General features: G+C 41.1%; 1 protein-coding gene and 1 long non-coding RNA gene across 3 annotated transcripts in view; one reads left to right on the plus strand and one right to left on the minus strand.

Moving 5' to 3' along the window:
- Nucleotides 1–14,662, minus strand: part of LOC310709664 (BEN domain-containing protein 5-like) — a 706,149-nt gene that overhangs the window by 503,766 nt on the left and 187,721 nt on the right. The gene's annotated exons all lie outside the window — the stretch shown is intronic.
- The window catches only part of LOC310709743, a 57,728-nt gene continuing 53,935 nt past the window's right edge, over nt 10,870–14,662 (plus strand). Inside the window, exon 1 of the long non-coding RNA XR_014527666.1 lies at nt 10,870–10,940. This is a non-coding gene — a long non-coding RNA (uncharacterized lncRNA). The remainder of the gene's footprint in view (nt 10,941–14,662) is intronic.

The raw sequence follows: 14,662 nt of genomic DNA on the forward strand, positions 1-14,662 counted from the left end.
AACTATATTCATTTGTTTAATTAAACAATCTAGGCTTCTCTTTGTGTGGGTCATTTTTAAAAATGTTAAAAATAAAATTGAACACATAATTAAGCTGACAGGAGATAAAGACCCTTGTTCAGTAAGCTGAAGGCAGTTAATTTATAAGGAGCTTAGTCCCTGAAGGCTGTGTAGTTTATTAAACTTACTGAGGCAAAGATGTGATAAAATATTTTATGTAGTTCTTTAAAGGCTAAATTGCTCTGACACTTTTAAAGTCCACAAGATGCAAACAATTAGGGTGCCTTGTTATCGGGATTTCCTTTCAAACAGACTTCATACTTTAAGTTAAACAAAAATCATGTCTATATACATAATTCTGTAGCCTTTTCAGATTTTCTCTTTTGAATGGCAAGCATATTTGATTTAGTGATATTCTGAAATAGTCATGTGTTTGTAAGATTAATTAAATAATTCTTTGGGTGTTATGTTTTCTGTCTTGGAATGTTTAAAATAAATACAATATATTAGACTGAAAAATAGATTCACCATAAGCTGGGAATTCTATAAAAACTTCCCCACTCTAATTTATTGGCTCTCTGGTTTTAAAGGCTGGTCACTATGTTGTTAATAAATGTCACCTACATGTGTCAGTGAGGCTACACTGACAGACCAGTTTCAGGATGAGCTGGAAGACATCCTGAATAAATACCCTGTAAGGGTGGTGGGCCCATTTGAATGGCCTTCTCTTGGAGATTGAGGGGAAAATAATGTGTTCCTGAATTCTCTGGGTATTTTCTAGCAGAGAAAGCTGATGATCTGATCTGGACTTGCTTGGAAATAGCAAGATGAAGCAGGCAACTGATAAGATTGCTTCCAGTCTGTTCTCCAGCATTGTAGATTGAGAATGGCTCCTTGGTATTCTGGTGAGCTTTGGGCTATGATATAAGCTAGATGAAGACTAAAGCATAAATGGTGCAAGTCTCACACCAACAAAGCCAACAGAACACTGGTTAGCACATATAATTGCGCCTACCATGTGGCAGTGCAAGCTGCAAAGGAGGTTAATTTTGCAGCTTACCTTGCAACCTCTAGTAGTCTGCCACCATAGTTATTTTGATTGCCCCAGAGTTTATTGACTCCCACTGTGGGGACGGACCTCTGGGACATTTGAGGACACACTGCAACCAACTAGCTACAACTTTAAGGAAGGAATATACAATGTTTCCATTCTTGATTCAAATTTCACTATTGAGAGTGGGGCAGAAGGCTTAACTTAGCACAGCACACCACTTTCAAGTCAGCAATTCTTGCTTTACATTATAGTGAAATATTATTTATTAGGATTTTGGCTGTCAAACAGCAGGAAAGAGGAAAAAGAAAAACATTTCAGCATCATTCAGGTTAACGAATATAAATATTTGCTGCCGACTTTTTGGAAAATAAAATAAAAATATATGAATACATACACACACACACACACACACACACATATATATATATATATATATATATATATGCAGGTTTTGGTGTCCTCGGGTGTCTTCCCGTGTAAAAGTTGGGGTGTCTAGGCGACGTTTCGACGAGGTCTCACTCGTCATCTTCAGGCTGGTGCTTTCGGCTTCTTGTTACTGGAACAGAGCGGGATCTCAGTGTTTGAGTTCCTATAAATACTGTAGAGGGGTGTGGTGTATTGCCTCAAAAGTTCTGGGCAGAGGGGAAGTTCCCAGGCTAGTGTTCTTTTCTTCTTTTGTTCCTTAATTACTTGAGGGATATCTTGAGTGATTACTTGAGTGATATTCTGAGTACCACTTAGGTGGGTCATTGGGTGTGGATTAGTTGCTAAAGCCTTCGTGTCTTGACCTCTTGAATTTGTGAAGAGTTTTTCTGGGAAGATGGCTGTACTGCACTTAGTTGTGCTTTGGCTTGGCTTCGTGTATAGGGGCGAGCTGTGGTTTTGTGCCCTGTGCCAGCCAGATCTGTGTAGGGATTGCAGGGGGGTGCAGCATCCGGAGGTGCCACTATGGTTTGGTTACTGGATGGTGTCTGTAATTTATCTGTGGAGAGGGTCTGGGTTTGGGTCTGGTGTGGTTGATTGGTGGTGGCGTTCTGTGTGCCTCTGGATCTGGTGTCGGTTTTTGTGGGGAGGGCTAATTTCCAGATGTCTGGCAGGCGGGACGTGTCGTCACGCTTGTTCATGTTGTGAGGGTGTTTCTCTATCTCGATGGCTTCCATGATTATTCTCTTGTGGTGATGTTCCATGTTAAAGAGCAATTTGGAATCTGTAAAATTAATTTCGTGTCCTGTTTCTTTCATGTGTTGGAAAAGAGAGGAAGATTTTTCTTCTTTTTTGACGGCATTCTTGTGTTCTGCGATACGTGCATTTATTCGTCTGTTTGTTTGTCCAATGTACGTGGCTGGGCAGACTTTGCAGGGTATTTCATAGACCCCTTGGTTTTCCAACTGGATTTTATCTTTGGGGTTTCTGAGGATATTGGCTATTTTTTGGTTGGTGCAAAAGGCTGTTTTGATATTGTGTTTATGGAGGATTTTGCTAATTTTATCTGTAGTGCCCTTGATATAAGGAAGGAGGGCCATGCCATTGTTTTCTTCTTACACCACACCCCTCTACAGTATTTATAGGAACTCAAACACTGAGATCCCGCTCTGTTCCAGTAACAAGAAGCCGAAAGCACCAGCCTGAAGATGACGAGTGAGACCTCGTCGAAACGTCGCCTAGACACCCCAACTTTTACACGGGAAGACACCCGAGGACACCAAAACCTGCATTCCTGTACCCGTGAAAATCTACGAAAACAAATATATATATATATATATATATATCCCGGCATTCACAAAAGCCACCCAGCAGTGGCCATTACAAAACAGGCAAGGAGAGTAAACTACTTTTAAATTTCGTAGTCAGATGCGGCTGTCAAGTAACACTATGTTCTCCACTGATGTGAAACCCTCAAGAATGTCCAACAGTTGGGGGCTGTCAAGTATATCCCTGAAATCTAAAGACTTTAAGCAAAGAGCTTAATAAGATATGTATGAACATCACGCCAACTAACACTAATATATGTGACAATTCCAGTGATAGGCACTTCTTTCAAAACCCAAGCAGCATATGCCACTCAATAGGTGGGTTAACTTTCAAAAACATATTTTATGAACTAGCCAAAGGAGAGAGAGAGAGAGAGAGAGAGAGAGAGAGAGAGAGAGAAGAAAGAAAGAAAGAAAGAAAGAAAGAAAGAAAGAAAGAAAGAAAGAAAGAACCTGATTTCTATTCTGAACTACAATATTCTATACTGTGCACTGTGAAGAGGGAATGAAATTTGGACTTGGTTTCCAGTCTGTCTCCTGCACAGAGAGATGCTCTGACTGATGGAATGCATCTCCTCTTTGAAATAGCAGGTAAGGTCAAGATTGAGTGACATTTGGCTGTATATTTTGATAGGAAAACATTCCCAATGATTTGTTCAGCTTCTGTTCTTTTTATTTTTTAAAAAATGAACTTGGATATGGATTCCCTAGTCAGATATTGTCAATTCCCAACTTCCTTTTTGGGACCAAGTAGTTTAGCAGGTGGCTGCCTAGCAGCTTTAGGCATTCATAGATAACCGCAGCTTCCTATAAATCAGAGGTGGCCAACTCTCAAGTGGCTGTGATCTACTTTCACAATTAAAGACTGGCAGTGATCTACCCCCATTTTGGGGGGTTCAGCTCAAGGTTGTTGAGCTTTTTCAAGGAAGGAAAAAACCCTGTTTTTCAGGGATTAAAAAAACCTTTGGGGGGGAACTTCCGTTTTTGGGGGGGTTAAAGGGAAGGTACAAAGGGGTAAAGTCACTCACAAAAAGATCGCTATGGATGAAAACATATCAAAGAACAATGGAGGGCGGGGTGATGGAGCACTAAGGAAAGGGAGCAAGAGATCGACCGCGATCTACCAAAACCTCACGGGGATCTACCAGTAGATTGTGATCTATCTGTTGGACATCCCTGCTATAAATCAACCAGTCTAGCTTTCAACCTAGCCATGGCTGAATCAGTCCCTTTTCAGTCTGTGTCACTAGTGCTTGTGCTCAGCCATGATTTCATTCTGTTCCATTTTTGTAATAATCTACTGTTTATTAAAACATACACATAAAACATGAAAATCCACTTTAAAAAATACTTATATTATTTTATCCCCCTGTATTTAGACTATGAGCTGAGAAATAAATGAGAACAACTGAGAAGTGCAGTGATTAACCAAGACTGCAATCCCACCTTCACTTACCTGGGATTAAGGCCCACTGAATTCATTAGGGCTTACTTCTGAGTAGACATTGCACTTTAGGCTAGGATTGTACTTTAAGTTCTGTCCTGCAAATCATTCCCTGAGGTGCAAATCAGATCAGTTCATATTAGAACTTGTAAAGATCAAATTCTACAGGTGTCTCAGACATGGAATGGATACTGCACTACTGGCTGCTTGTCTTGTCTTGTCTTATTTATTTTATTTTATTTTAATGCCAACCAATCTTCCCAAACCATTTTGTTGCTCTTGGTGTTGTTGATTCCTGATGTATGGGTGTTATAACTGCAGGAGCTTGAGGCTTTTGGACTGCTCTTGATACTACTTGTTTGTTGCTAGCAGGTCCCAAATGGCTTGGCATCTTCCTATAAAATTCCCTCTTGGTCCTGCAAAAGATCCACCTTGTCCCCTTTCTTCTACAAACTGCCTGTGAAATTCCTACAAGGTATGCTGCTAGTTTTCACCCAAATGCTGATGACTCTTAACTGTGCTTCTATTTTTTCATGATTCAGACACTGGTGTTTTATCCAATGCATGTTCATAGCGAGCTGGCTGAAGCTAAATCTTTACAAGACAAAAGTAATGGTGGTCAACTGGCTATGTGACCTGGAAGAGCTTGACACTTCCATTGTAGACTGGGTTTACCCCCCAAGACAGACTTCCATTACCCCCAAAGACAGACCTCCCATGCTTGTAGTCATTGGGTGCTTCTGGATCTGCAGTTCACTTGGGATCCTAGGTTATAGTGATGGTTTAGGGCAGGCTTCCTCAACCTCGGCCCTCCAGATATTTTGAGACTACAATTCCCATCATCCCTGACCACTGGTCCTGCTACCTAGGGATCATGGGAGTTGTAGGTCAAAAACATCTGGAGGGTCGAGGTTGAGGAAGCCTGCATCAGCACAACCAGACGCCTTCATCTGCCCCACCTGCAACAAAACATATCTCTCCCGTATATCTCTTCCAACAGTTTGACTTCACCCCAAAATGTGCACGCCTCCCTTGTCTCCCGAAAGATGGGTGCCAACAATCCTTAGCACACTTACTAGTGGAGAAATCCTATTGAATGCAATGTAACTTAAAGGTAAAGGTAAAGGGACCCCTGACTGTTAAGCCCAGTCGTGGACGACTCTGGGGTTGCTGTACTCATCTCGCTTTATTGGCCGAGGGAGCCGGCATACAGCTTCCGGGTCATGTGGCCAGCATGACTAAGCTGCTTCTGGCAAACCAGAACAGCGCACGGAAACGCTGTTTACCTTCCCGCTGGAGTGGTACCTATTTATCTACTTGCACTTTGACGTGCTTTTGAACTGCTAGGTTGGCAAGAGCTGGGACCGAACAACGGGAGCTCACCCCGTCGTGGGGATTCGAACTGTCAACCTTCTTATCAGCAAGTTTAGACCACAGCACCACCTACGTCCCTGTAACTTACTCCTGAGTAAATATGCTTACAATTGCTCTGCCCATCACTCAGAATACAGTGACATTGAATTTATGTAATTATAGCTCCTTATTGTTGAAGCTCCTGACAAAATCTTCCAAAACTGTGCTTTTCTCTAAGAATGTCAATTGATATAAAAGTCCTGAAGTAAGGCAGATGGAATTTCTAAAGGTAAAGACTTTAGCCTCAAGCAAGCTGTCTCAAGATTAGAAGAATGATTAACACAAAAATAATTCAAGGCATAGATAAAAATTTGACAGATGTTTCCATTTCCTTGCCAATCCATTCTCCTGCATTTAGATACTGTGGACTAAACCAAGATGAGACCACTGAAAATACAATCACTTAGATGGCGAGGAGAAATTATGTTCTCAGTATACCTATGGTATATTAGGTCAGGAATTTCTTATCCAATGGAGAATTCCATTAGCACTGAAATTACAGGAAGCAGAATCTAAGTTAGATATGGCATGCAACATATTTATAGAGAAAACTGCAATGAAGCTTTAGCTTTTCCAGTAGACCCTGTTTTTAGGTGTCTTGGTAACAATATTCATAGCCTCTCCCATTAGTTTGACAATGTTTCATATGCCTAAAGCTCTATTTTAGATTGGTCCTTAAAAAATCGACTTGAAAACAAGATACTTTGGAGCATATGTTCTTAAGAAGTATGCCTGAGGTGTAGAATCTAAAATAATCCTACCATATTCAAACTAAAGGTTAGGATATTTTCTCACATTACATTTTGAATTTTGTACTTGTTCTAAACTCAAGGAGATAGTAACTATGATTAGACTTGCCTGTTAACAAAATGCATTGCCAGAACTAATAGGTGCACAAAGAGGTGCAAGTAGGCATAAGCTACCTTGACCTGGGCACTACCATAAGTGTCCAAATCAAGAGAAATAATAGTGCTGCTTTATTCTACCTTAGTCACAGTACATGTGGAGTATTGTGCCCAATTCGGGTACCACAATTTAAGAAGGGTATTGACAAGCTGGAACGTGTGCAAAGGAGGGTGACCAAGATGATTTAAGGAGTCTGAAAACCAAGGTTTATTAGGAATGGCTCAAAGAGTTGGGTATGTTTAGCCTGGAAAAGAGGAGACTTGAGAGGAGATCTAATACCCACCTTCAAATATTTAAAGGGCTGTTAAATGGAGGATGGAATTAGCTTGGCTTCTCCTACTCCAGAGGCTAGGTCCTGAATTAAAGGATCCATGTTACAAAAAGAAGATTCCAATGAAACATCAGAAAGGACTTTCTGACAGTAAGAGCTGTTTATAAGTGGAACAGACTCCCATGGAAGGCGATGGTCTCTCCTCCCTTGGAGGTTTTTAAGCAGAAGTTTGATGGTGATCTACTGTGGATGATTTAGAAGAGATCCCTGCATTGTTGGGGGTTGGACTAGATTACACTGTGGCTCCCTTCTGACTCTACAGTTCTATGATTCTGTGATTTTATCCCTCTTCCATTCCTAGATAATCCATTTTGAAGATAGAAAGCTACATTTTTATCTCTACATACAATAATTAATCTGTATTTTTTATTTATTTGGGAGTTTTATATTTAGACAACAGTGGGGAATGAAGGGTTAAAATCTGCTACTCCCCAAAGCCAGAGCCATGCCTGTTTTGATTCTGTTCCCTGTGAGAAGCCCTGCTTGGATTTCATAGTTGAGCACACCTGCTTCAAGTGCTTTCCTCACCCTTAATTTGAATTTTTATATGACATTTTCTTCACTATATTCACCTTCACCCTCATAGTACTTAACTGGTGATAATACTCACAGCATAATACAGCAGTGCTGCAGCTTGAAGAAACCTTTATTTTCCTTTTCGGCATGCCTTTTAATTTGATCAAACCAATATGTATCTAGTGTGAAACAGATGGTATATATTTGGGAAAGTTTTAAAAGGGAGACGCTGAAACACAACTCATCTAACTGCAACAAGGTTTTGCATATACTCATTGTACCATACCACTCTGATTAAAGTATCCATAGCAGTTCTATTGTTTCAGAATGTGAGTTGAAGTGATATTTCAGTAGGGAGAAAGTAAGCATCTCAGGACTAGTAATTAATGAATAGCCTGGGGGAGGGGGAGGGAGGGGAATCCAGCCCCATTGAGAGTTTCAGAACATCATCAACATCCCTTCCCCCTCAGTGCCCAAGAGGAAAAGTGTGTGTTGCTCCTGATGAGAAGTCCACAGGGCACAAGGAAGGAGTGGAGAGAGCTCCGAGGGAACAAATTGCTTCATCAAAAAGTGTAGGACATGTAGAAAGGCTGCTGGGTAGAGGCCTGGCACTGATCCTGGTTGTGCAGGATTCCCATTGCCTGTGGGGAGGGACCAGCAGTTTTTTTCTGGGGGTGCAAGGGACAAGGACACAGGTTTCAGAGAGCCTGATTCAGGGGTCCCTGGCTCTAGGCCCTTGCTTTCATTTCCTGGTCCCCAAGGTAAAAATTATATTCTTAAGGAATAAATCAAGGGATAGGTGTATGCATGCAAGTAGAATTGACAAGCAACCTGCTCAATTCTGACTGTGAAGAAATGACCCCTGGAGCCCTTGAAGATCCACTATGACCAACTTGCGGCACACTGAGAGACTTTGTTACTGATGTCCCCACCAGCGTCTAATGCCACCGCCTGTGATGTGCTATGGGATCACTTTCAGTTTATGCAACCCGATTGTGTGAATAAGGTGCTTGAATCTCTATGGCTCACCACATGCCCCATTGATCTCTGTCCCTTTGGGCTTATTAAGCCTAGAAGAGTTTTGACTGGTTGGGTCCTGACCATGGCTAATTTTTCATTGTGTGAAGGGGTGGACCCTTCCACTCTGAAAGAAGTGGTGGTACGGCTACTCCTAAAGAAGCCTAAAGAACTTTTAAAGAAGTTTCAGTCCTAGTAAAGCGGCAGGTATGCAGCCTGGGGGTCCAAATTTGTCACTGGAAGGCCAGGTGCCCCCAGTGGCTAGAAGCACCTTTTATTAGTTCTAGCTGGTAGAGCGGTTGCAACCATTCCGTACTGATCTGTGATTTTAAAAAAACCCACCACCCTGCCAATATATATTTAAATGTATATTCTCTCTCAAAAGACGAATTTTAGATATGTATTTTGATATGTTTAAACTGCTGAGAACTGTATTGCCGTGTCATCTGCCTTGTGGAACGTGCTGCCCCTTGAAGTTAGATAGGCTCCACCATTTCACAAATTTTGCTGGATGTTTTAAAACTCTCCTATTTTCTACAGGCTTTACCAGAAGGATAAGTTGACAATCTTATATTTTTCTTTGGAAAACTGTTTTTATCTTTTGTTGTACAACACTATGGTAATTTGCAAGTTTTGATGGTTTATAAATATTCAAAGAAAACTGTGAAAAACAGTGAATAGCTGTGGTCTGAATTGCACAGTAGTCCAAAAGCTGTGGGTCAGGTCTTATTTCATATAGGAATTTGCAAAGATCCAATTCCTCAGGCATCCCTCAGTAGGTACTGTGCTGTCAAGGTGAGAATTTGTCCTTTTATATGCAAGTGTAACCTTGCCAATGCAGCATAAAGGATAACAGGAAGAAGGAAGCAGAGAAGATGAGAATCGCAGAGCTGCCTAACAGCATTAGTTCAACTTTATTATGAAAGTGTTTTTAAATTCATGTAGGGATGTAGAGAAAATGAATCACATCTGAGTGTCTATTATTTTTTGCATCTGGATATCACTAGGAAGTAACTGGACATAAATTTTACACTGATTCCAGACTGAGAAATACTGTATGATGGGTTAGCAGCAATCACCAGATCACTTCTGACAGAGTACTATGGGGACTTGGAAAACTCACATCAGTGCTTTAAGTCTTTGAACCAAAATCACCTGTGTGGCATTTACTACACTTGACATCCTGAATCTGAAATTGTTCCCTAGCTATGCAAGGTCAGCTCTCCTCCTCAGAGAAATTGTAATAATAATAGCAGAAGGGACTGCTATATAATTGTTAAGGTGACATACATTCAGGGGACTCTTTGGGTCTATTTCATTGGCTCCCAGCCCTGAAATGTCATATATTCATAAACTCTGTGATAAACCTGACTAACAAAATGACAGGCCCAATTTCAGGTTATTGTGGGTCCTGAACATACACTTTTACACACGCTGGGGGAGCTGAATGGATGAGATGGTCTTCTCTCCTATGTTGGCAGTGATTGCTGCTCCTGCTCCACTTTGCCATTTCCACTTTACGGGGAAGGGCTCATTGGTAGAGCATCTACTTTGCACTCAGAAGGTCCCAGATTCAATCCCTGGGATCTTCAGGTAGGGCAGAGGGAGAACCCTGTCTGAAACCTTGGAGAGTCATAGCTAGTCAGTGCAGGCAATACTGAGCTATATGGACCAAGTCTGAATCAGTATAAGGCAGCTTCCTACATTTACTTACTTGCTCCTTGGACCCACACTAGTGGCACTGAGGAGTAGAAGCAATTGCTATCATTGCTGCTTTATCTGCCTGCTTCCACCTCCTATAGTCAATGGGATAGCAGAAGCAAGGAGGATGAGCATGAACTAGGGAAGGTCTAAAATCCACCACGCCAAAACACCACCTTGTTTACTGGATGCAGAGTTGGGGATACATTTCAGTGATTTAGAAGGGGAGAACCATAAAAGGAATGAAAGTAAAAAAAGAACAGCCTTGGTTGCTGGCGGGAGCCATCATTGTGAGGTTAAATCCAGTTGAGAGCAGAGCTTCCTGCCCTTACTCGGGAGTCTCAAAAGAAAAAAGAAAAAACACAGCACAGACAGTACTTGGGAGTGAAAACATTTGAGCGGTAGCTGCTGAAAAAGACTTGTGAAGAGCAGTTTTGTGAAGCTCCCAACTTCAATTAAAAACAGTTCTGGAAATAACTTTTGGCTCCACCATAGCAGAAACAAATGCTAGAGGGTGAGTCAAGAAGGACTTGGCCAGTATGGTGGAGCTTCCCTTCAGCAGTGTTGGAGCCGCATACTGGGAGGGGTAAGATCGGGGCTGTGTGGGTGAGCCAATCCAGCTCCATGTGCAGCTCCACCCCCACTGTCTGTAAGGGGCAGTGACCCTGTTGCCAGGAGACTATTGTGGCGATTCCACCCTACAAGGCAAGTTGCTTCTGCAGTAAGCTAGTGGGCAAATGTAGCCACAGCAGCTCCCTTCCTACCACCAGACTGGTCCCTCTTTGCGCCAAAGCAGTGAGAAGAAAGGTGAGCTGCTGTCATCTGGCACAATTTGGAGGGACTCAGGAAGTGATTCTCAGTAGGTTCCTTTACAAACATAATTCTTTTGCATCTAAAATGAATACAGTTGCAGACTGTAGATGTCTCCGTAAAATGCACTGAGAAGTGTTTAATAGCTAGATCTTCTCAGGTTTCCCATGAGCCTCACAAATTTTACTCAGGGCTCTGACAATCCAACACAACTATATGCATCAAGCCCCTAACCAAAGTGCTCCTCACCAAAATGCCAAAACTTTCTTACTCCTGTCCTGCTGACATTATTTCCAGTTTGTCTACTCTGGAATAGAGCCCAGCTGGGTTCTTGGCGTACAGTTCCATGATGACAGTTTACAGTAAGAGTTCTCTTAATGTTAAGTATATTATATACTTTGAGGCCATTATATTAAATATCTTTGTATGGCAAAATTGAAAGGTTTATTTTTATAGAGCTACAAATACCATGGGAATTCATTAAAAAGGCTTAATGTATAAAAACAGAGGTGGGGGAGTAGAAAGCTGTATGTATTCTTTTAAATTATCCCAGTTTTCATAAAGTTTGATTATACCCCCTACAAGGTATGAATGCAAGTGTAAGAAAGTGTAAGATTAAGACACTTAAAAAAATTATATACAACACATTCATTATCATTCAAGGAAACAGTTGTATGCCACAAAAAATGTTTCACTCCAAGTGTTTCAGCACTTACAAACTCAATTTCTAAATATGTGATACCGTAATTAAAACCCAGAAAGGCCTTCAGGAAAAGGGGGGCAATTTGGAAATGGATCCTACAAGCACTAGTCTCATTAGGCAAGCTACACATACAAACTACATTTGATCACCACCAACTCCTCTAGGAGTATCTATGCATATTTCTTAACCATAGAAGAGCCTTCATAACAAGGTATTTTTAAAATCTCCTATTTAAATGTGTATTTCACTCTTCAAACAGAGACTGATATGTGAAGAGTGCAATTAATTTAAAAGAATTTTTTTCCAGTACTCTTACCTTCCTGCTCCCGAAGCAAAACAGGGTATTTTTTATGTGCACCAATTTGCTTTAATTCTTTGGTCAGAGTAAACCATAGCAAGTACTGCTTAGTGTTATGCAGACTGGCATTAATTAAAATGTAGCTAAATGTGTTTTACAGTCCAATTTTTAAACTCTTGTTATATGCACTGAGTACAGAATTACTTCGGAATGTAATCATATTAAGTTTGGCTCTAGCTGTATTAACAATAATGCTTTGTAGTAAAATTTGACTTGTACCATGTAAGCACTTGCATACTCTTAATCAAACATTGCAGTGCAATATAATCTAAAATGAACATTCAAATCTCCTAATCTATGACCAACTTCCTGGCAATTACATAATATACAACCTTTTACAGGTGATTGTGGGCAGAGAAATTTTGCTAACCGGAGGAAAATTTAATTTTTGCCACTTGAAAATGGGCTTTGTTTTCTGATGGTTATAGTAGGCTTGCCATATGTCAGGAAAATTCCTGACATGTCCTGGTTTGTGGGTTTAAAAATGGCGTCGGGGGGGGGGGGATTTTGACAAATTGGCAAAATGTCAGTGAAAACCCAGATGTATGGCAACGTGATGGAAAAAGCAGAAACAGATCAAAAAGCTCTAAATCACTATTTTGGGGTTAGGCTTCCCCAAAAAAGCACAACAATTTTGGTGGTTTCCTAAGCTCAACAACTTTGTGAGTGTCAGAAATTTTACTTTTTGAAATATGGCAACACTATGGTTATAGTTTGCCTATCCATTAGGTAATGCTATCCAATTTGGCTTTCACTGACTTTTTTAACTACCATAGTTCACCACCTCCAGATTTTTCAATATAAAAATTACCATATTTCTCTGTATCATGAATGCTAGATGAAACCTGGAATCTGCATACGACCTACTAGTTTCACCAAACAGGTTTGCTATTCTCTTGTACACTTCATTTTAGGACTGTAACAAAACAAAAAAAGCTATAGTTTCAATATCAAACCATTTTCACCTCTGCCCACACAGATGCTAAACATCCAACATGAGGAATTTTTCTAGAGAACTCAAAAGCTTGCTTACTACTTTGTGACATCAAACAAAGGCATGACCCAATGGTAGATTTTGCCGTTTTTCTTAAGAACCTACATAGCATCCTTTGCTTTTTGTGTTTGCTTAGATCAGGGATAAAGAACCTGCGGCTCCCAAGTTGTAGCTGGACTACAACTTCAATCATCCCTGACCATTGGCTATGCTAGCTGGAGCTGATGAAGTTGGAGTCCAATGAACTTTGGGAGGGCCGCAAGTTCCCCAGTCCCAGCTTCAGTGCTCTTTAACAACTATAGCTGGTTTTATTGGTTGGTTGGTTGGTTGGTTGGTTGGTTGGTTGGTTGGTTGGTTGTGGTGAGGGAAAGGGTAGGGTTTAGATATACTTCTATTGCTATTGAATATTCTTGCCTTTTCTCAGTTATGCTTCTTGTGCTAATCTTAAAATGATCATAAATGAATGCTCCGATCAGAACTGAGCTGAAATTTGCCAGAGAATAGATTTTCTGATACTATTTCTGAGAATTTTATACCCCACATCTGAAAAAAAAGACCATTTTGCAAAGTATTTTCATTTGGTTTTCTTTGTTTCTGCTACATTTAGGTACCATTGTTTGTTTGATTGTAAGTTGTCCAGAGAGTTTCACTTTATGGGGTGCCATCAAATGCTGAAAAAAATAAAATATTTTTGCCTCCCCCTGCCCTGCCCACTTTGGTGATTGCCACCAGGGGTGCCAACTTGAATAAAATATTGTGGGGGACTGGGTAATCCCAGCCCCACATAATCGATCACATGACGCAGTGCGCACACAGCATTTAAATAGGAATGCCCATCAACTTTGTGGGGGCCCTGCCCCCTCAAATATCTTCTTGTGGGGGCTGAAGCCCCCATAGCCGCTAGGAGTTGGCTCCTATGATGGCCACCATTTTTTCCTCACAGTGCCCTGTAATGATTCTAAGTCAGGGGCAAGGCAGAATATGCAAAATGGTAACCAGTTTGACAACATAATCGCTGTGTCTTCTTACAGCAATAGCAAGCGGAGTGAGAGAGGGAGAGTTGAGGGAAAAGGCAGAGGCCTTGCCTTCTGTTGCTGGTATGGAATGTTTACTTGAAATAAAACTGGTTCAGAAATGGAAACTTTGTCATTTTCCAGATGTTAGAATCATAGAATCATAGAATCATAGAGTTGGAATAGACCACAAGGGCCATCGAGTCCAACCCCCTGCCAAGCAGGAAACACCATCAGAGCACTCCTGACATATGGTTGTCAAGCCTCTGCTTAAAGACCTCCAAAGAAGGAGATCCTTGGCAGCAAATTCCACTGTCGAACAGCTCTTACTGTCAGGAAGTTCTTCCTAATGTTTAGGTGGAATCTTCTTTCTTGTAGTTTGGATCCATTGCTCCGTGTCCGCTTCTCTGGAGCAGCAGAAAACAACCTTTCTCCCTCCTCTATGTGACATCCTTTTATATATTTGAACATGGCTATCATATCACCCCTTAACCTCCTCTTCTCCAGGCTAAACATGCCCAGCTCCCTTAGCCGTTCCTCATAAGGCATCGTTTCCAGGCCTTTGACCATTTTGGTTGCCCTCCTCTGGACACGTTCCAATTTGTCAGTGTCCTTCTTGAACTGTGGTGCCCAGAACTGGACACAGTACTC

The sequence above is a fragment of the Podarcis liolepis genome, assembly GCF_965112155.1.
Source record: "Podarcis liolepis genome assembly, chromosome: 6".
NCBI classification, from domain to species: Eukaryota; Metazoa; Chordata; class Lepidosauria; order Squamata; family Lacertidae; genus Podarcis; species Podarcis liolepis.